Source organism: Triticum aestivum, chromosome 7B (assembly GCF_018294505.1).
Source record: "Triticum aestivum cultivar Chinese Spring chromosome 7B, IWGSC CS RefSeq v2.1, whole genome shotgun sequence".
Taxonomy (NCBI): Eukaryota; Viridiplantae; Streptophyta; class Magnoliopsida; order Poales; family Poaceae; genus Triticum; species Triticum aestivum.
Window position 1 is genome coordinate 617,401,557 of NC_057813.1, and position 24,104 is coordinate 617,425,660.

A 24,104-nucleotide genomic window follows, 5' to 3' on the forward strand; every position below is an offset into this window, starting at 1 on the left:
GCATGCCTATAAGTAGACATGCAATTGTCCTCTCCCTGCCAATACATCACAGAGTTGCAGTCTCGTTGAAGACACGCAGTTGCGCTCGGGGCGGCACTTGCAGTTGCGTGCCAAGTGAGAGACATGCATATGCCCTCTCCCCACCGACAAACACCACAAAGTTGCAGTCGAGGGCGACATTTGCAGTTGCATGGCTAGTAGCAGACATGCAACTGCCCTCTCCACGACAAAAACGTCATAGAGTTGCATTCTCGTTGAAGACCTGCAGTTGCATTCGGGGGTGACACTTGCAGTTGCGTGCCAAGTGACATGGAATTGCCTTCTCCCCACTGACAAACACCACAAATCTGTAGTCGGGGATGACACATTTGTAGTTAGGGGCGACACTTGCAATTGGTCGATGAAATATTTTTGAAAAGAAAAAAAATAAGTTGCACACGAACAACATGCTTACAATTGTGTGTGGGTGATGTGCGACCCCATGCTACCGGAGCGTGTGGCCCATGAAAATACTTTTTTAAACAAAAACAAATAAATTGCACAAGGAGAATAGGCATGTAATTGTGCTTGATCAATGTAGATGTATGTGCAACAGGGTGGTAATATTTTTGAAATAATTATAAAAAAGAAAATGAAAACAAAAAGTAAAAAAAGGAATATATTTAAAAAAGGAAAAAGGAATATAGCAAAACATTATAGTAGAAAAAAACAAAAACAAAAATCGTATCTAAACAGGCTTTCTTATGTACTATGTACGCATGGCAGCTGGGTACGTAAAAGTTCAGCGGCATGCATCGGCCGCAAAAAAGGAAAACATTCACAATAAAAAACAAAATAAAAATGAGAAAACAAACAAGCTTGTGAGGCCCGATGACCAGATAAGCCCATACAATGAATTAAACAATGGCAAAAGGGGCGAACCCCACATGCGTGCATGCGATTGAAAGGAAGCAGCGTCCGAGAGGGAACTCCTATACGCCGCTTATTGCGGCGAGTAGTCACAGTTTCGCATAGGAGACGACTAGCGCGCTCGCTAGGAATCGAACCCGAGAGCTGATGTAGATAAGCACCGCGCGCTAGCCACTGCGACACGCGAGTTAATATGAAAAATATGCAGCGCCAACATTAAAGAATCTGAGCAAGTTCATAGCCACTGTAGTAACAAAGGTTTATTGCATACAATTACATATTAAAACTTCTATTAAAATTTCAAGCGTAAAAAAGGATTATTATTTTTGAAATGCGACATTATTTGGGAACTGAATAGAAACTAAAAACAAGTAGGGAAAAAAATTGAATACGAGAATAATTTCTAAATTATGAACTACTTTTCGTAAACGCAAAACATCTTTTCCAAAACAAGTAACAAAACTGAAAAGGTGATAATGTTTTCAAAACTAAACTATTTTCAAAAAACTCGAGCATTTTTTGAATTTGTGACATAATTCCGAAAACAAGAACATTTTTAAAATTTGTGAAAAAAATTTCAAAACTGTAGCTTTTTTAGAATATGTGAACAAATTTGGACAACAAGAACATTTTTGAAATACCAAATATTTTATAATTTGCGAACAAAAATTAAACATGCGAACACATTTTGAATTTGTGAACAAATTTTCAAAAATGAACATTTTTTGAATATGTGAAAAAAATTTCAAAACGAAAATATGTTTTGAATTTGCGAACAAATTTGCAAAATGGGAATAAGTTTTTACATTTCCAGAACATTTTTGAAATTTTGAACAAAATTTGGAAACAGGAACATATTTATGAAATTCCCAAACATTTTTTAATTTGCGAACAATTTTTTAAAGCGGGAACATGTTTTGTACGCCGAACATTTTTTAAAATTTGTGAACAAAATTTGAAACTGAAAAATTTTGAACCTCAAAAACGAAAATGTGCATATTTTTTTGAAATGTGCGAACAATTTTTTTAAAACGGGAACATATTTTGAACCACTGAACATTTTTTGAAATTGTAAAAAAAAATTTGAAACTGAACAATTTAAAAACTCCTGAAAAAATGAAAACATCCACATTTTTGAAATTTACAAACAAATTTTTTAAAATAGGAACAGTTTTTTAAACTAGAACAATATTTTAGAAATGGAACATTTTCTGAATTTCTGACCAAAATTTGAAATCACAAACAAATTTTAAAATTTGAACATTTTTAATTTGTTGGAACATTTATGTGAAAAAGTTGAAGTAAGAAAAAATAAAGTCGAACATAAACTTTGAACATTTTTTATTTGTTGGAACATTTTCGATAAATGCATACAATTTTTGAATTTATGAACAAAATTTGAAAACACGAACATTTTTGATATTTTTGTAAAAGCGTGAACATTTTTTTGAGAGAGAAAACATAAACTTGAAAAAAAAGAAAAAAAACAGAAATAGAAAAAGAAAGGAAAATAAAAAACCGGTTCAGAAACCTTCTAGAAGGTTCCCAAAACCGGAAAAAACCAGCTGGGAACCTCTAGAAGGTTCCCAAAACCGGGAGTTCTGGAACCCGTTGCGTCGCTGCTCGGTCGGTCGCCTGTGCGAAGCGCCGGCAGTTTAACGCAACGAGCGGCAAATAGGATATTCCCGTCCGAGAAACGCAGAATCGCACCCAGCGACTAAACACGAATCTTAACACCGTGGACGCCGCCCGCATGCGCCGCCGTCCCAAGCCCATTGGCGCGGCAGGCGGAAGCGCGCCGGGGAACGGCGCGACACCACCATGCTGTCCGGCTCCGACCATCTCTGCCTCTCGCCATGTCCGAGCTCCGCCCCGACCAGGACTCTGGCGAGCCCTCGAGCTGCTCTGCCTGCCTCTACGCAGGACGGCATGAGGCCTTCCTCCGCTGCCCGGTCGCCTCCCGCTATGGGTTGTCGCTTCTATTCGAGCTCCAACAGGGAGCCATGGCGAAGGAGCTGTCGTTGGCGTGCGCAGCCGGAGCAGTTACCGCTGAAGTTTCACTCCCGCCACATACGAGGTTCTTCTAGGCCCTGTACATTGACATTTGCTTCCGGAGAAAAAAAAGTGCCTCCATGTGAGCGGCAGAGTGAGCGGCAGAGATTCTTCACGTGAGCAGCTACCAGCTCTGTCATCAACAGGACATCATAGTAGGCAAATGAAATCTTTTATGTCTAGCCACTTGACTATTCATCTAGATCCCTGTACATAGCTTCCCACTGCGGACACACAATATAAACAAAAGTCAGTATGCTATCCTGATTATATAGCAGAAGAGAGTTAGTGCATGTGCATGTATCAAAAATAAATTCATCTCATGGTTGCCAAAAGAAGATTGTTAATTAGTCAAATTCAGTAACGAATCTCTCCGTCCAGAAGGGGTCATTCATGCAGTTTTCTTTGGAGTTGGTTGTGGCTTTAGTAAAAAAGAATTTAGATATAAATCCTGTAGGGACTAGCGAATGAGAAACTGAGCTAACAATCATCAAGAATCGGAACAGCAGCAAGGGAAGCCTCTCCATGTGGCAGGCGCAGATGCACAAATCAAGCTAGTACCTCAAAACGCAACACCAAATCAACCTCGCTCCGGCAGAGCTCCGGCAGCGACCTCGCTCTCCACATCCTTCTCGTTTTTCCTACCCACACCCGGCAGCAGCCAGCAGTCAGATCCTTGCACGAAGAACGGTCGAGCGAATCAACGAACCTCAGTTACTCACCTCTGCTAGAAGACGGATCCTGCTCCCCTATGCACACGGCTCGTCGAGAACCAACTGGGCCAGGTCCTTTACCCCCGGCGTGACCCCGCGCGACTCCTCCCCGACACCGGCTGCATCCTCGAGAAACGCCTGGACCCCCGCCCGAAGGACTCCCGCGGCTGCGCCACCGGCGAAGCAGCGCCGGGCAGCTTGAGGAAGAAGCCGTGCCATGGGAGCACCGGAGGAAGGGGCGGCGCTGTGCTTTGGAATCGGAGCTGTCGCCGGCGTGATTTGGGGATTACCGTGTGTGGTCAGGATATAGAGGATGAGAGAATAGCGCGAGGAGGAGGGAGCTGAGCATGTGAGCGTTATTTTAGTGGAGGGAGCTGAGGCATGCGAGCGTTATTTTAGTTGCGTAGCATTCCGCATTGGAGAGAACGGGTGCCAGCCAGGTGCTACGCCTACGTCAAACCAACTGAGGCACCTCTGATTAGCACCTCCCCATTGTGAGACTGCGATGCAATGCTAGTCTTTTTTTCTTAAGCACCTGGCATAAGCACCCACCATTGTATAAGGCCTTAAGGACGAGCTGTAATTTTTCTTGCAGTACGGGCTGCACATTTTTTGGTCTAAAACTATAAAACGGCGGTTAATTTCGGGGCGTTCTGTGGTATCCGCTAGAGTTGCTCTAAGCACACTAGCTAGCCTAAAAAAGGAACTAGTTGGAAAACTGAAACGCAACTACTGTCAACTGACACCAGTGGTTACACTTGAGCTCCGTAGAACGAGCCCTTTCAACAAGGCCTCAACGCTTTTGATCCACCTGAATAAAATTATAGCCGGAGTCTCCATGCTTCTTATCCGACTTTTTCTCACTGCAATTTGGTGTGTCGCTAGCAGAGCAAGAATGCTGCACTATGGTTAATTTGGCTCTCCACACCAACTTAGGTGATGAACATTTGCACTTCCTGATGCCTCTCATGCCGACTCCACAAACAGTAGGTTCAAGTTGAACAACATAGGTAAAAACTGCAAATTGAACAAGAAAATGTGTTGACGACAGCTTAGGCGCAAGATATTTGTGAGTGCATCTTGGAAGCACAAAAGTAGCTGGCCCGGAAAAGATGGAGGAAGGGAAAGAAAGGATAGTATATATAGAAGATAATGAGGGAAAGAGAGGGTAAGGAATTCAATATTAAAATGACTTTTTTTTTCTGTAGGCACGAAATGCATGTGTGAATGTTTTAATATCAAACGGATACACATGTGTATCCTCTCTTGCAGTATATGCCTCACAATCTGACTTCCCATCAGCCGAAATACAATGCATGCACATGGAAACAAACAAGAACCGTGTGTTGAGAGCCGGGAATTTTGTTTCTTGATGTGTATACCTCTTTATACTATTTAAAAAAAAAGACATGTACCGATTTTTTTTAAGACGTGTCATGCACCTTCGAGGGTGTATTATAGGAAAACGTTGTTTTTGTGCCTACGAATTCATATCTACCTCTACCTAATAATATAATAATAATATTAAAGAGAGGATTGTTTCTCCAACTTTTTTCGTTTTCTGTGGGACCAAAATAATATTTGGTCGGTCGGTACCCATGCGATTTCTCGTTCGGGAGTTTTCTCGTTCTCCTGACGCACAGAGCCATCATGGGCCGGCCCATTAGCGTACAGTAAAAAAGTACAAGGAAAAAATCGTAAGGCGCACAGACCCATCATGGGCTGGCCGATTAGCGTACAGTGAAAAAGTCCAAGGAAAAATAATTACACTGCAAGGAATTGAACCCAGGCGCTCATGCTAGATCCCTAGGAAAGCTACCCACTGGACTAAACAAGACTTGGTGTTTAAAGTGGCAGCGCGACGTCTCAAATTAAGATAATAGTCGCGCCAGATACTGAGATTATTTTTTTTTTTTGGAAAAACTGAATATATTTTTGAACGCGAATATTTTACAAATTTTTGAATAAAAAAATTGAAACTCGAACATTTTTTAGAAAAGAGAACAATATTTCATTTCTTATATTTTTGAAACCTGAATATTATTTAAAACAAACAATTTCTGCAAACTAGGAGGTACTGTAGTGATTTTTTTTGAATTGCGAACGTTTTTTTAAAACGCAAATATTTTCTGAATTTTCAATTTGAAAAGGCAATCATTTTACAAAACATGATTTTTCTTTTTGGAAAACTGGGAGGTATTCTAGCTAACATTTTTCTAAATCTATATCTATTAATAAAACTAGGTGAATTTTTGAAATATGCCCATGGATGCATTGTTTTAGTTCAATTTTTTTGAGACAATTTAGTTCAATTTATTAAACTAGGGATATGAAAGGAATCTTTGTCTCCGTCGTGTCTTCACGTACAACCGGCCTCGCTCGGCCAGTGACACCCATCAAAATGGATGAGGAGTCCAACTAAGGTTTTACGATCTATCTGACACAAACTACTCAACTTACATGATAATAACACAGACATATATTGTGTGTAGTGCTTTTCTCTATTATATTAGCCGGATGATAAAATATATATTTATTCAACATTTTTGATCTCGTTGGATACAAAGGAGGCTCAACGATCCATCTATTGGATCTCGCCAACCTTGGTTAGTGATACCACCGACGACAAGGACGACAAAGAGGACAAGCGGAAACATGGGCCTGGTGTTATACTAAAATAGAGGATGTGGACTTGAGGATGAGGTATTAGTCATGTTTATTATATTAGGGGCATGAGGGTGAGGTCTTTAGCCATGCTCGGTGATAAGGATGTGTGAGGGCTGTTGTTCTCCCGGTGCAATGCACAGACATGTTTGCTAGTTTATGTATAAAGGTTGCACTCCATAATTAAGTGATGAGCACTTTCATTATTAAATGTGCTTTGCAACAGTTCAAGCCATGAATTACTCGCTTAAAAGGGAAAAGGTGAAGCCACGTAAAGTCAAAAAACCAAATTTAAGATCCTTAATGAGCATTGGGGTTGTACTCTTATGTGGGGTGGTAAGTACTCTCCCTGTAAACTAATATAAGACTTTAAGCGATTTAAAAAATCGTATACTCCCTCCGACCGAAAAAACTTGTCCAAAGCTTGTCTCTCAAATGGATGTATCTAGCACTAACTTGGCCTCGTAACCCTCTCGCGTCGCTCCCCCCGCGACCGACCGAGGAGGCAACCCTAGCCGCCGGTGCCTCAGGACCCCCCGCCCCTCTTCTCCCCTCGCCGCTACCGGTCCATGCCGATGGGCAAAGCTCGGTTGGTGCTGGCCGCGGCGGCGCCGCGGCGTCGCGTTCATTCGGGGCGCGGCGGCGCGTGGGCAGGTCCGGTGGCGGTGCTGCGGTGCCTCGTCCTACGCGTGGAGGACCGGACAAGGCAGGGGCTGCGGGATCACCCGAAGGCTACAGGGACGACTCCGGTGTTGGATCCGCGAGCAGTAGGTAGGGCGCCGTCCCTTGCCTATGCGGCAGCGGCCAGATCCATGGCCGACATGGTGCTCTTCCCCTCGGTGGAGTCTATGCCGATGGGCGACGGAAGCCACGGATTTGGCGTCCCGTCCATATCCGCCCAGGCGCGGCAACCGGTGGCGCGTGGAGGACCAGTGAGGGGTGGCTGGAGGCTCCCTGCCGGCATGCCAACGACGGCTTTGGTCTTCACGGCGAAGCTCCGTTCGGTTCCAGTCAGCCACAAGATCGGGGGGCCGTGATTTCCGGTGAAAATCGTGCTGACCACGGTCATGGCGGACGATGGCAGCGTCTATGACGTCGTTCCTTCTTGAGGCATCGTTGTTGTAGGTCATGGCGCCCTACTCGTGATGCTCTGAGGGAAACCCTAGATCTGGGTCTACCGGATCAGATGATGATGACACCTTCGATGCCGTTGTCCCTCCTGGGGGCATTGTTTTGGAGCACGTGCTGGCTGGAGGGGACAAGAGGAGTAGCGGTGTTACATCTACCGCAAGGCCGACGGCGGATCCCGACGGCATGGCGCCACGGAGGTTCGGCGATGGGTGCGTATTGGAGATGGACTCGCACAGGAGGAGGAAGCTGTCTGGCGTCATGGTGGCGTTGATGGCAAAGAGGCTTGGAAAGGTCGGTGCATCAGTTTTGCTCTGAGGATGGACCGAGGGAAGATGGAGGTGACGGTCTTTGCAGCATGTGCTCACTGGGAGTGTGCCAGACCGGTGTGGGACCCAATCCAGGTAGTGGCTTGGATAGGATACCCAACTTTAGATGTTAGGCTTTAGTGCGATGTATGTTTGGTATTAGGCCCGGACATTCGGCACACCTTCATCAAGGGGATAGGAGTAGCAACAACGTTGCCAAGATGGCGGCTTCAGGCTTATTGATGTATCACCTTGTATGGTCTTTGTGAGTAATTAACAATATGGTTGCATGCATCGTCCAGATGCAGAGGCAGGGGGTACATCCTTCTTTAAAAAAAGCACTAACTTGATGATAGATAAATCCATTTGAGAGACAGTTTTTTCGAACGGAGGAAGTATTAATTTACAGAGGTAGTAGTTCTGTAAATGCGAAGAGTGAAGTGATACCATGGAAAGCACACGGCGAATTGTGCTCATAATACGACCGGCTCACATATAGCTTGCATTCAAAGGACAATCCTTTTTTGGAAAAGGAGGTTGAATCCCAGTCTCTGCATCATTGTAATGCACATAGTCATTATTATTAATTATTAACCAAAGTACACAACAAAGGCAACCACGACAAAACCATTACAAGAAAAATGAATAAAACATGTACGGCCAAGTCTACTTCTTTCGTAACAACGCTTTCGAGAAGGAGAAGGATTTTCATCCTATTTGCCGAGACGAACCACAAAAGGCTAGTATATCAAACAAGGAGAAGCACAGCAAAGAAGGCACACCCCACGCCTTTGATCCACCACAATGTAGATGAGACAGTTTTCGTTGGTATCCTAGTAGGCAAGACGGGGCACCAGTAACTCGGTGGTGCGCCATAGTTGGATCAGGATTTTTCTTCCGTCATGCGTGGAGATCGTTGACAGACTAGAATTTTTTTTGAACCGGGCGTACCCCTTTCCATTAGCAAGCAACGGAAATACATCAGTATCCGACTACATCCAGAAAGAGGGAAAGAAGGTAGCGAGTTCAACGTACTGCCAGGAAACCCACTGTGCTCACCCGCCATCGAAACGAGCACCATGAGGCGAAAATCTGACAACACCTACTAAGTTCAATTCTAACCTATTACAGGCCAGATAATCAGGTAGGGGAAGACTGGAGTGAGACCCACAAAACAAAGTTCTCCACACACGATCACATCCTCGACGGTATAACCTGGTGAAGACTTGACCGAGGCACGGTACGCCCATCCATCAAGGATTCGCCAAAAGCAACGCTTTAGCCTTGACCACAGTCACGAGGGGAGCACCTCTCCCGCATCTTCCGTCGTCTGCCTGGCTTTCTCGCACATCTTCATCAGCTTGGTCGTGCCCGACCTGATCATCTCGGTCCCCTGCCTCAGCCTCATCGCTTCTTCCTCCGGCTGCAGACCTGCCCAGTACAGAAGAAAAGAACACGCCGAAAACACAATCTCAAAAGGAGATTTGATCAATTTTTTTTTCAAAAGTAGCTTTGTTCCGAGCCAACCAAATAGCCCAGGTTACAACAGCCAACCCGACAGTATAAAACCTGACACCATTAGGCAGGAACATATTGCACCATACATAAAATTGCCAGGCATTATTTGGGCAGAGTTCAGTCCCCAGGACTACTCCAATTGCCCTCCAGGCCACTCTCTCCACAGGGCAAGAAAAGAAAAGATGGGATATTGTTTCCACATTATTACAGAAGGAGCACACCGGATTTCCGGGCCATTTTTTTCTTCGCATCACAGCCCTCGTAAGGACTGCATCTTGCGCCATTTGCCATAGGAATATCTGGATCTTGAGAGGTAATTTCGCCTCCCAGATCCACCTGTAATTGCACCCATGTAGAGGCTTTTCCAGCCACTTGTACATCGACTTAGTAGAGTAACAGGCATTCTTGCTCAAACCCCAATATACCGCATCCTTCTCAGCTGTGGTATTTAGCCCCATAACATGTCTGCGCATGTCATCCCATTGACTACCCAAGTTAAGGCATAGGCGTCGACGAAAGAAGGTCGAAACATTTACCCTACCAACTTTTTCCACCACACAGTCTTGATCTGTACAGATCTCAAACAGCTGAGGGAACTTCAAATTCAGTGGCGGAAGTCCATTTATAGAATCTTTCCACACCCTGGTTAAGTCACCACGACCCAGTTTGATTCTCCTCCCCACCATGTACAACTCTCTGATCTTCAGAAGAGCTTTCCAACACGGGGAATCTGATTGTCTAGGTGTCACAGTCGCCACCGACTTGTTAGATAGATACCTCACTCTCACCAGATCATGCCAAATCCCAGTTTGAGTTTCTAGCTTCCACCACCACTTCACCATGAGACTGATATCCTGCTTTCTGACTTAGAGTTTATGATACTATGACGAGGTTCACTACTCGATACCCACTTAGCTGATGCACATTTGCACGCCCTGATACCTCCCATGCCGACTCTTGATGTGATAGGTTAAGTTTAGCTACATGTCTCTCATCTCGTGGCATGGAATCCTCGAAAGGCATACTTTTCATTGGTGACTATATATATGCCCAATTGCACATTCAGCAAGGAAATGTGCTTGTACCATCTAGGTGCAAAACACTTGGGACTGCATGTTGGATGTACGAAAGTAGGTGTAGCACTTCATGTGACCAAAACGTGGAGTACTTAATAAAGAATACCGAGGGAAACGAATGATATGGAATTCCAGATTAAAGTGATTTGTTAGTACATATAGAGATATGTACCAGCACAACTATATTTACGCTCAAGTATGTTCTTTGTAATCGAGTCTCGCATCATCCTGACCACCATATGCTGAAATCCGGGAATCTCGGTTCCTTGCTGTGCACTACCACTTTATTATATTCTCTTTCTTGAAAATGTGAACCATTTTATTAGGAGAAAATAGCATAAAACAACAATTTAGGCTCTTTTTTGTGTGAAAAATCACTACTGTCCCAAAAAGGGCTAGGCTGCTCCTAATAAAATGGCCCTTTTATGCTATAGTTTTAAGGTTAGGGTTTCCACAGTCTAGCCCTTTTTTGTGACAAATCACTACTATCCTATGACTAATACGTTTCACAAAACTACAACTCTGAGCTAGTTATCACACTACTCGAGTTCCCATAGTTTGCCGAGTTTCTTTCCTCAGAGCTCGACGGTGACAGCAGTTTGCTGAGTACGTAAATGAACTCGGCAAATCAAAATAACCCGGTAAACATAACTATTAGCACAGTGCCGAGGAAAGGGGACTCGGCGACAAGAAGAAACTCGGCAAAGATTAGACTTTGCCGAGTTCCTCTAGGTTGGTACTACCTTTGTCCTGGTTTATTGGTCCCCTTAGTATTTTATGCCATATTTTGACCAATGATTTAACTACAAAATATTAATGCATGCCACCAAATATTATATCATTGGATTCGTATTTGAACATAATTTCCAATGATATTATTTTTATGACATGCATCAACATTTTGTTAGTTAAATCTATGGTCAAAATTTGACACAAAATAGGATATGGACCAATAAAGCAAGATGGAGGTAGTACTCATCAGTGTCTTCAGTGTTCTAACAAGTCGACCCCACCAATGGCTAGGCGGCTGAGACCATGACGACGCTCTGTTTTTGCTGAGTTTCACTAATGAAAACTCGACAATCCTTTTCCATTTTGTTTTCAAATAGGGAATGTCAGGGGTCACTGCTTTGCCGAGCTCCCGCTCAATAACACTCAGTAATGTTTCCCATTTTCTTTTTTCTCTAAATAGGGAATGCCATGGGTCATTACTTTCTTGAGCTCCCGCTCAATAACACTCAGCAAAGAACAAACCCTTCATCTCCTGCATATCAATATAAAAGCTAGCCTTCGCGAGTGTCCGGCTCATTGCCTCCTTTGTCTTCCCAGGCCGCCGCCGCTGATCTCCAATTTCCCACCATCCCTGCCGCCGCGCCGCCCATCTTGCTTTATGGCATTGTGTACACCAAAACTGTTGTTGTTTCTAATCTCTCTCTGCATCTACAGATTTGTCATGTTTGGAGCAGATCAAGATTGTCATTGTGGATCTTCAAACTGCAGAAAAATGGTTGGCACGTCTAAGTCATTCACCTCTTGTTGTTCACAATGGTAACTCACAAAGCTCACAAGAACAGCTCGACATGAAGAAAAGAAAGACATCCTCGGATTGTTGTATTGGGGAGATCATCCATTTATGGGCCGGGATCAACGAGATAAAATGTATGCCTTCACAATTTCAAATCTGGTTGATGACGTTAGATGTTCTTTTATCTGTTGTTTTCAGTTTCTGGCAAGGTTTAACCCCTTGTCTTTCAATATTCTGCCTTTCAGGTATGTCCCACCAGTTGTATATGATTGATGAGTACACTTCAATGCATACGGTGAGATTTTCAACAGATGATTTTTACATGATTTTTCAGTTTCTAGCCCGGTTTAACCCCTTGTTAGCCCAATCACATGTATGCATGAGCCCAAATCATTAAATTGAGATACAACCCCTAAGAAATAATGCATTGTACTAGTTGTCTCTTAAACTTTTATAGATCCTATGATAACATGCAAAGAAATGATGCATTGGGAGAGCCCTAAAGAGGAAGGCTACATGCGTGACTCCAAACGAGGTTTTAAAGGAATGTAGGGAAAGTGGGCCTGTAATTTTGGAAAAGTAAAATTTGGGGGTTAGGCCCTATATTGATGGATGGAGGGAGTACTATGATAAGTTACTTGCTAGCTTCTGCTTCACATTTGCTACCGAAGACAGTAAAACATGGTTGAATTTTTTATTGGTTGTTTAACTAACCATTGGATTGCTCATATATACATAGACATAGAACCTTTCCATCCTAGAACTATATTGAAGGTCGATACCGAGCACCAAACCTGTTTTGGACGGGCTTGTCTTTTATCATCTTCTCAGTTGCATCACTTGTGCTCCAACTTTGCGTCACTAGTCTTTTGTCACTTATACTAATGGGGATATATTTATCCCAATTAGATTCTAGGTAAGGTTCGCAGCATGACTAGTCTTTTCTTTACGATTTATATTCATTCTAGCAGGATTCAATCTGCCAAGGTTGGCACTTCAATCTTCTTGGAGATGGACCAGTGGAAGATGACGGAGACGACACCTGTGAGTGCGTCAGACCGGTTTATGCTTCAGACCCGGTATGTGGCTAGGCTGGGGATTCCGGCTTTTGATGTTAGGTTTAGGTGAGTGGTCTGTGTAGTAGCCCAGCTAGCACCCCTTCATCATATGGATAGGAGTAGCGGCATATGTTGCCTAGATTGTGAATTCATGCATATTGTTGTAACACTTTGTAAGGTCCTCGAGAATAATCAATAAAGTGGCCGTATGCATCTCCCAGATGTAGAGGCCGGGGGTCATTCTCCTTTTAAAAAAAAAAAAATCTAGCAGCAGGTTGCTAGTATATGACCAAGAATACAACCAGACATAAAATGGAATTGGGCCGTGGTTTCATTCCCAACAATAATTTTCTAAGCATCCCAACACAAAATTTGAATCATACATCATTTCCATTTCCACATGAAATTAATTTGGGACTCTTAATTTCAAAATGCCAATTCAATTGTAAAATCCACACAGACCGTATGGCTAACGGTTCTGGAAATCGTCTCTCTTTCTTTCTTTTGATTTATTTTTTCTTTTCTTTTGAAAAGCCCCTTGGACAAGGCTTTAACTTTTGACTTCTACTCTTTAGTGTTTTTTAGTACTATTGAATTTTGCTTTTCTGCTATTCAATAGGCTAAACTAGACATTGTTTCTCGCCTCTGATCCCGCGAGTCATTGGGTAATTAGCGTTTTCTCGCCTCCTGCTCGCAGCGCTGCAGGTCTACCTCGTCTTTCGTGGCTTTAGGCAATGGAGACGTAGTGTATTTTGGCCCTTGCCGGTGGGAGGGATCCTCCTTCGTTTTTAGGTGTCTTTTTTTTGTCTGTTTAGGGTTTGTGTTCAAGAAGGCGAGATGGCGGCGGCTTTCCGAAGATGGAATAAAGTTCTCCCCTCCTAGCCCCCATCTCGGTGGTGCGACTAGTATCGTCAGAGGGCGTGTGGAGGTGTGTCTTCGGCGGGTCTCACGGGATTCGGTCAACGTTTGTCTTCGGTGGATCTATTTGGATCATTTCTTCGTTTGTCTACATTGGTGTGTCTACAGATTGAATACTTCTAATCTACACTTCTCTTCATCAGCGACGGTTGTTGTTCTAGTATGTTGGTCCTGCAGGGTTTTAGCACAACGACTTCCTGACTGACTACTACAATAGGGTTTTCCCGGCTCTGGTAAGGGAGGGGCAATGACAGCGGCGTGCCTTCGGTTCGCTCTAGTGCTTGTAGTCGTCGGTAGGTGGTCATCGGACCTATATGTAATTTCTTTTAATTCTGGTGTTGCTTGTACTACCATGAATATTGATGAACAGACCAAAAGTTTTCCCCGCAAGAAAAACTAGACAGTGTTTCAGAAGCATCAGAATTTTTAGGTTCAGAGTTGATGCATAGATTCAAAGAATGTTACATTGCTTTATGCTGAACTTCTTGGTTTGTAACTGTGATTGGAACAATGTGGACTATGTACGCTTGTTTGCCATTTGCTCCAGAGAAGCCTCCCTAGTCTTTTAGTCTTATAATTTTAGAGCGCCCAGAAGATCCAGAAGAAGACTGATTATTAAAGGTTACCATGATGGCTAGCTACTTACAACATAGTGCTATTTTCATAGTCAGACCCTTTTTTTGTACAACCGGCTGTTGTTAAAATTACAATTTTTTGTTCATCCTGTTAATTTTATTTTCTATTTCAGTTATTTTTACATGTAGTATAAGTGCACTGAGAATATATCCATTTTTTCGAGAATACGCAAAGCTTGCATATCTTTTCATTGATAGAAGAAAGGAGAATGAGTACAACAACAAAGGGTATAACACATGACATGAACAAAAAAATAGACAGCTAAACCCACCAAGCCTAAAACTAGAGATGCAGACCAAATCGGTAAGACGTCAAACATCTACAAATCCAACATCGAGGACTCCACCAGCGAGCAAGAACACTGAGAATATATCCATACAGTACAGTGCAATAGGATATTGCTTTGAGCTATCATCATATACAGAGCCTTGACCATGACCTTTTTTTTCTCGAATATGCACAAGTGTGCATATCATATATTAAAGAAGAAAGGCAAAGAATGCCTCCACCCTCACTGCTCTCCTACCTCTCTACCCTACTGAAGAAGGGGGCTACATTCCCTTTCAGTACTCCGGCCAAAGACCAAACTAAGCCCTCTTGTCGCACTCTTCGTAGTAGCTGCTCGATCGAAGGCTGGCATTCCTGTGCTTCCACAACTCCCACCATGTAAGTGCAAAGATAGTGCACAGATCTTTCGTACTCATGTTCTTCGGTCCTCCCTTGTCGATGACCCACTCCGCCAGTGAGTCATGGTGAGAAGGAGTCCAATCTGGCTTACCCAACGCTTTGCAAATCGCCGCCCAAGCTGTCCGAGCAAACACACACATGAGCAGTATACAGTTAATCGTTTCATCCTCCTGGTCGCAGAACCGACACGCGTCCTGGTAAGGTAGCCCTCTCCATGCAAGGCAATCCGAGGTCCAACATCGATCCCTCATGGCGAGCCAAGTGAAAAATCTGCATTGTGAAGGGCCGGGGCTCGTGACTTCCATCTTAGATCCGCCGTTGGGATCACCTCCCGACCCTAAAATTCAGCTGCATAAGCTGATCTCACCGAGAACTGCCCACTAGCCTCCCATGACCAAGTTATATCGTCTGCCACATCCTCAATAGACTCCCAAGTGGTAACCGTCTGCCAAAGTGAAAGAAATTCTTGCAATGTGTCTGGCCCAATGTTGGGGCCAATATCCATCGCCCAGGACCAATTCTCCACAGCTGGACCGACCAACCTCAACGATCTGGTGCATGGTGAAACCAAGCTATATATAAGCGGTGTGATTTCCTGTATTTTCCTCCCATCTAACCAACAGTCTACCCAAAAGAGTGTCGTGAGGCCACTATGTGTTGTACTCCTCATGGTTGCCTGGCATAGCATCTTCGCTTCCTCAGGAGCTTTGATTCTGAACTCATTCCATGATCTAGTCTCGTCTGTCCTTTTGAGCCACGACCATCGAGCCTGCATGGCCACATTGAACCAGCGCAGGTTCGATAGCCCTAATCCACCTGCACACTTTGGTGCACACACCACATCCCATGCGACCGCACAGTTTTCACCATTTGCTTCTGCTCGTTTGCACCACAAGAAGCCTCGACAAATCTTGTTCTTTGCAGCGATAGTTTTTATAGGAAGATCCAGGGCCATCATTGCATGGATTGGCATCACTACCAAAAAAAGACACATCCGTGAATTTTGGGCCGAACGAATTTTTTTCCTGTCATACTTATGACACTTCTATGATGATAATTGTGACAAAACCCGGTATCATCATAGATGTGGTGGGCTCCTACTTCTATGATAAAAAATCATGATAGAAAATGGGCTTTTCGTCCTGGGCGGGCCAGAGACACAGCTGCATGACATTCTTTGGGCCGTCCATGACGGGAAAAACCGTGGTAGAAGCAAGGGCGAGGAAAATTTCGGGGAGTTCCTGGTTATGGTGGATGGTCGGGGGCCGAACGATGCGCGTTTCTCTCCTACACATACGCGCGTGTGCGATGCGTTGGGCTCTAACTGAACCCGCGTGAGGCGTTGGACTCTAACTGAACCCGAGCGATTGCACTAGCTACGTTACTGAACCCGAGTGATTCCTTCACTACTGCTGCTAACTGAAGCCGATCGAACCCTGCTGCCTCCTTCCCTTGATGAACAGTGAGCGTTGCTGGGGGGGGGGAGGGGTTAGATGAACAGTTCCTGGTGGGGGTGGATGAACAGGACCCCGTGGTTGCCTCTGGATGAACAGGACCCCGATCGATCGAGCCGGTTGGGGCTGGATGAACAGGACCCCATGGAGGGCTGGATGAACGACCCCGTGGAGGGCTGGATGAACAGGACGGCCCCGTGGAGGGCTGGTTGAACAGTAGCCGGTGGTGGGCTGGATAAACAGTAGATCGTGAAGTGGTGGTTGAACAGGAGCCCGTGGACAGGGCTGGTTGAACAGTAGCCGGTGGAGTAGCGCACGGTGGAGGCTGGATGAACAGGAGCCCGTGGATGAACAGTCACAGGTGGAGGCTGGAGGGGGTCGACGGTGGATGAACACTAACCCGTGGAGGCTGGAGGAGGTCGAAGGTGGAGATGAACAATATCCCGTGGAGTCCCGTTTTGCGGTACACCACACCCCTCCCAATGAACAGGACCCCCGTTTCGACCGTAGCACTCCAACACCGTTTCCTCCGTTTTGCGGTACGCCACACCCCTCCCGATCAACAGGACCCTGTTTTGACCATAGGAGGTCTAACATAAATCCGTTTCCTCCGTTTTGTGGTACGCCAGACCCCTCCCGATGAACAGGATCCCGTTTCGAACATGGCCGGTCGAACGCAAGGCTGTTTCCTCCATCGGCTGTTCCGTCCAAGCCGGTTGGCTCCCACATGTTCGGTTGCCTCCCTATGAACATGACACATTCCGTTGCCTCCCCATGAACATGACGATGATGCAGTTTCTCCGTTCCGACCCAGCCATGTACACGAGCCCTGGCCATACGTATGCGCGAGTAGGCATTCGAGACCCCACCCGTATGTACGTATGTGGCCGTATTTTCTTTCTTGCACACTGGCTGCTGTACCTATGTGTACATGCTACGTGCGCGCCTCTACTACGACACGTGCGCACCTCTATATCGACCAGTATGTACGTACACGTTCGCGACCAGAATGACAACGCTACGTACGCTTCGACCAGGTGGGTCCCGACTGTCAGACACTTCCTTGCGTGCGAAGATGTAGCTGGTGGGTCCCAGCAGTCAGGGGGTGAATCATTTTTTTGCCCAGATGCAATTTCTTGCGTGCGAAGATGTAGATGGTGGGTCCCAACAGTCAGGGGGTAAACATTTTTTTCGTGAGATACGGTGGCCCGTCCGGTGGGTCCCCGCTGTCAGGTGGAGAATAATTATTCTGCGCATATTAAGGAGGCGCTTCCTTGCGGCTGCCGTTGACCCAGATGCCAGCCTCTCCACGTACAGTACTCTTTGGATGGAAGTCGGTCGTTGACCACATTGACCACGCCGCGCCGAGAGCACCACGGCGGTGAACGACAACAAGGCCTAGGAAGGGGACGACGTGGAGCCGGGGAAGACGCGGCAGTGGATGCCCACACGGAGAGGAGTATGAGGGTTCATTGGTTCAGCTGCGGTGTGAGGCTGCCGTCTCCGCAGAATAACAGGGGGTGTGGGTGAGTGGAGGGATGGCCTGAACATCGGTGGGAGTAGTAGTGGGCGGTGAGGCCTGAAGGAAATATGCCCTAGAGGCAATAATAAAGTTATTATTTATTTCCTTATTTCATGATAAATGTTTATTATTCATGATAGAATTGTATTAACCGGAAACATAATACATGTGTGAATACATAGACAAACATAGTGTCACTAGTATGCCTCTACTTGACTAGCTCGTTAATCAAAGATGGTTAAGTTTTCTTACCATAGACATGAGTTGTCATTTGACTAACGGGATCACATCATTAGGAGGATGATGTGATTGATTTGACCCATTCCGTTAGCTTAGCACTTGATCGTTTATTATGTTACTATTGCTTTCTTCATGACTTACACATGTTATTATAACTATGAGATTATGCAACTCCCGTTTACCGGAGGAACACTTTGTGTGCTACCAAACGTCACAACATAACTGGGTGATTATAAAGGAGCTCTACAGGTGTCTCTGAAGGTACATGTTGGGCTGGCGTATTTCGAGATTAGGATTTGTCACTTCGATTGTCGGAGAGGTATCTCTGGGCCCTCTCGGTAATGTACATCACTATAAGCCTTGCAAGCAATGTAGCTAATGAGTTAGTTACGGAATGATGCATTACACAACGAGTAAAGAGACTTGCCGGTAACGAGATTGAACTAGGTATTGAGATACCGACGATCGAATCTCGGGCAAGTAACATACCGATGACAAAGGGAACAACGTATGTTGTTATGCGGTTTGACCGATAAAGATCTTCGTAGAATATGTAGGAGCCAATATGAGCATCCAGGTTCCGCTATTGGTTATTGACCGGAGACATGTCTCGGTCATGTCTACATAGTTCTCTAACCCGTAGGGTCCGCACGCTTAAAGTTAGATGACGGTTATATTATGAGTTTATGTGTTTTGATGTACCAAAGGAGTTAGGAGTCCCGGATGAGATCGGGGACATGACGAGGAGTCTCGAAATGGTCGAGACATAAAGATCGATATATTGGACGACTATATTCGGACATCGGAAAGGTTCCGAGTGATTTGGGTATTTTTCGGAGTACCGGAGAGTTACAGGAATTCATATTGGGCCTTATTGGGCCATACGGGAAAGGAGAGAAAGGCCCCAAAGGGTGGCCGCACCCTTCCCCATGGACTAGTTCGAATTGGACTAGGGAGGGGGGCGCCCCCTTCCTTCCTTCTCCTTCACCCTTCCCTTCTCCTACTCCCACAAGGAAAGGAGGAGTCCTACTCCCAGTGGGAGTAGGACTCCCCCCTTGGCGCGCCCTCCTCCTAGGCCGGCCGCCTCCCCCCTTGCTGCTTTATATACGTGGGAGGGGGGCACCTCTAGACACAACAATTGATCCTTGAGATCTATTAGCCGTGTGCGGTGCCCTCCTCCACCATATTCCACCTCGATAATATCGTAGCGGTGCTTAGGCGAAGCCCTGCGTCGGTAGAACATCATCATCATCACCACGCCGTCGTGCTGACGGAACTCTCCCTCGAAGCTCGGCTGGATCAGAGTTTGAGGGACGTCATCAAGCTGAACGTGTGCTGAACTCGGAGGTGCCGTGCGTTCGGTACTTGATTTGTCGGATCGTGAAGACGTACGACTACATCAACCGTGTTGTGCTAATGCTTCCGCTTAAGGTCTACAAGGGTACGTGGACAACACTCTCCCCTCTTGTTGCTATACATCACCATGATCTTGTGTGTGCATAGGAATTTTTTTGAAATTACTACGTTCCCCAACAGTGGCATCCGAGCCAGGTTTTATGTGTAGATGTTATATGCACGAGTAGAACACAAGTGATTTGTGGGTGATACAAGTCATACTGCTTACCAACATGTCATACTTTGGTTCGGCGGTATTGTTGGATGAAGCGGCCCGAACCGACATTACGCGTACGCTTACGCGAGACTAGTTCTACCGATGTGCTTTGCACATAGGTGGCTGGCGGGTGTCAGTTTTTCCAATTTTAGTTGAACCGAGTGTGGCTACGCCCGGTCCTTGAGAAGGTTAAAACAACACTAACTTGATTAACTATCATTGTGGTTTTGATGCGTAGGTAAGAATGGTTCTTGCTCAGCCCGTAGCAGCCACGTAAAACTTGCAACAACAAAGTAGAGGACGTCTAACTTGTTTTTGCAGGGCATGTTGTGATGTGATATGGTCAAGACGTGATGCTATATTTTATTGTATGAGATGATCATGTTTTGTAACCAAGTTATCGGCAGCTGGCAGGAGCCATATGGTTGTCGCTTTATTGTATGCAATGCAATCGCCCTATAATTGCTTTACTTTATCACTAAGCGGTAGTGATAGTCGTAGAAGCAATAGGTGACGAAACGACAACAATGCTACAATGGAGATCAAGGTGTCGCGGCGGTGACGATGGTGATCATGACGGTGTTTCGGAGATGGAGATCACAAGCACAAGATGATGATGGCCATATCATATCACTTATATTGATTCATGTGATGTTTATCATTTATGCATCTTATTTTGCTTTGATTGACGGTAGCATTATAAGATGAGCTCTCACTAAATTTCAAGGTATAAGTGTTCTCCCTGAGTATGCACCGTTGCGAAAGTTCTTCGTGCTGAGACACCACATGATGATCGGGTGTGATAGGCTCTACGTTCAAATACAACGGGTGCAAAATAGTTGCACACGTGGAATACTCAGGTTAAACTTGACGAGCCTAGCATATATAGATATGGCCTCGGAACACCGAGACCGAAAGGTCGAGCATGAATCATATAGTAGATATGATCAACATAGTGATGTTCACCATTGAAAACTCCTCCATCTCATGTGATGATCGGACATGGTTTAGTTGATTTGGATCACATGATCACTTAGATGATTAGAGGGATGTCTATCTAAGTGGGAGTTCTTAAGTAATATGATTAATTGAACTTAAATTTATCATGAACTTAGTCCTGGTAGTATTTTGCAAATTATGTTGTAGATCAATAGCTCGCGTTGTTGCTTTCATATGTATATTTTGATATGTTCCTAGAGAAAACTGTGTTGAAAGATGTTAGTAGCAATAATGCGGATTAGATCCGTGATCTGAGGATTGTCCTCATTGCTGCACAGAAGAATTATGTCCTTGATGCACCGCTAGGTGACAGACCTATTGCAAGAGCAGATGCAGACGTTATGAACGTTTGGTTAGCTCAATATGATGACTACTTGATAGTTTAGTGCACCATGCTTAACGGCTTAGAATCGGGACTTCAAAGACGTTTTGAACATCATGGGCCATATGAGATGTTCCAGGAGTTGAAGTTAATATTTCAAGCAAATACCCGAGTTGAGAGATATGAAGTCTCCAACAAGTTCTATAGCTAAAAGATGGAAGAGAATTGCTCAACTAGTGAGCATGTGCTCAGATTGTCTGGGTACTACAATCGCTTGAATCAAGTGGGAGTTAATCTTCCAGATAAGATAGTGATTGACAGAGTTCTCTAGTCACCATCACCAAGATAGTAGAACTTCGTGATGAACTATAGTATGCAAAGGATGACGAAAACGATTCCCAAGCTCTTCGCGATATTGAAATCAATGAAGGTAGAAATCAAGAAAGAGCATCAAGTGTTGATGATTGACAAGACCACTAGTTTCAAGAAAAGGGCAAAGGGAAAGAAAGGGAACTTCAAGTAGAATGACAAGCAAGTTGTCACTCCCGCGAAGAAGCCCAAAGCTGGACCAAAGCCTGAAATTGAGTGCTTACACTGCAAAGAAAATGGTCACTGGAAACGGAAATGCCCTGAATATTTGGTGGATAAGAAGGATGGCAAAGTGAACAAGGGTATATTTGATATACATGTTATTGATGTGTAGCTTACTAGTGTTTATAGTAGCCCTTGGGTATTTGATACTTGTTCGGTTGATAAAAATTAGTAACTTGAAACAGGAGTTACATAATAAATAGAGACTAGTTGAGGGAAAGTGACGATGAGTGTTGGAAGTAGTTCCAAGATTGATATGATCATCATCACACACTCCCTATACTTTTGGGATTAGTGTTAAACCTAAATAAATGTTATTTGGCGTTTACGTTGAGCATGAATATGATTTGATCATGTTTATTGCAATACGGTTAATCATTTAAAGTCAGAGAATAATTGTTGTTCTGTTTACATGAATAAAACCTTCAATGGTCATACACCCAATGAAAATAGTTTGTTGGATCTCGATCATAGTGATACACATATTCATAAGATTGATGCCAAAAATGCAAAGTTAATAATGATAGTGCAACTTATTTGTGGCACTGCCATTTGGGTCATATCGGTGTAAAGCGCATGAAGAAACTCCATAAAGATGGATTTTCAGAATCACTTGGTTATGAATCATTTGATGCTTGCGAACCATGCCTTTTGGGCAAGATGACTAAAACTCCGTTTTCCAGAACAATGGAATGAGCTACTGACTTGTTGGAAATAATACATACCGATGTATGCAGTCCAATGAGTGTTGATGCTCATGGCAGGTATCGTTATTTTCTGACCTTCACAGATGATTTGAGCAGATATGAGTATATCAACTTAAAGAAGCACAAGTCTGAAACATTTGAAAAGTTCAAAGAATTTCATAAGTGAAGTGGAGAATCATCGTAACAAGAAAATAATGTTTCTACAATCTGATCATAGAGGAGAATATTTGAGTTATGAGTTTGGCCTTCATTTAAAACAATGTGGAATAATTTCACAGCTCACGCCACATGGAACACCACAGCGTAATGGTGTGTCCGAACATCATAACCGCACTTTATTAGATATGGTGCGATCTATGATGTATCTTACCGATTTACCACTACTGTTTTGGGGTTATGCATTAGAGATATCTGCATTCACTTTAAATAGGGTACCATCAACATCCGTTGAGATGACGCCTTATGAACTGTGGTTTGGCAAGAAACCAAAGTTGTCGTTTCTTAAAGTTTGGGGCTGCGATGCTTATGTGAAAAAGTTTCAACCTGATAAGCTCAAACCCAAATCAGAGATGTGCGTCTTCATAGAATACCCAAAGAAAACTGTTGGGTACACCTTCTATCACAGATCCGAAGGCAAGATATACGTTGCTAAAATGGATCCTTTTTAGAGAAGGAGTTTCTATCGAAAGAAGTGAGTGGGAGGAAAGTAGAGCTTGATAAGGTAACTGTACCTACTCCCTTGTTGGAAAGTAGTTCATCATAGAAATCAGTTTCAGTGATTCCTACACCAATTAGTGAGGAAGCTAATGATATTGATCATGAAACTTCAGATCAAGTTACTACCGAACCTCGTAGGTCAACCAGAGTAAGATTCGCACTAGGGTGGTATGGTAATCCTATTCTGGAGGTCATGTTACTTGACCATGACGAACCTACGAACTATGAGGAAGCGATGATGAGCCCAGATTCCACGAAATGGCTTGAGGCCATGAAATCTGAGATGGGATCCATGTATGAGAACAAAGTGAGGACTTTGGTGGAATTGCCCGATGATCGGCAAGCCATATTGTATAAATGGATCTTCAAGAGGAAAACAGACGCTGATAGTAGCGCTACTATCTACAAAGCTCGACTTGTCGTAATTTTTTTCCGACAAGTTCAAGGTGTTGAATACGATGAGATTCTCTCACTCGTATCGACACTGAAGTCTGTCCGAATCATGTTAGCAATTGCCACATTTTATGAAATATGGCAAATGGATGTCAAAACTGCATTCCTTAATGGATTTATTAAAGAAGAGTTGTATATGATGCAACCAGAAGGTTTTGTCAATCCTAAAGGTGCTAACAAAATGTGCAAGCTCCAGCGATCCATCTATGGATTGGTGCAAGCATCTCGGAGTTGGAATATACACTTTGATGAGTTGATCAAAGCATATGGTTTTATACAGACTTTTGGAGAAGCC

The 24,104-nt window shown here is 44.2% G+C and overlaps 1 long non-coding RNA gene across 1 annotated transcript; it reads right to left on the reverse strand.

Annotated features, from left to right (window-relative positions):
• Positions 1-1,222: 1,222 nt before the first annotated feature.
• Positions 1,223-4,022, reverse strand: LOC123158556 (uncharacterized). Its single transcript, XR_006479348.1, has 3 exons — positions 3,684-4,022; positions 3,523-3,602; positions 1,223-3,185 (listed from the first exon to the last, which is right to left on the reverse strand). It is a non-coding gene; the product is annotated as an uncharacterized lncRNA (long non-coding RNA).
• Positions 4,023-24,104: the final 20,082 nt, after the last annotated feature.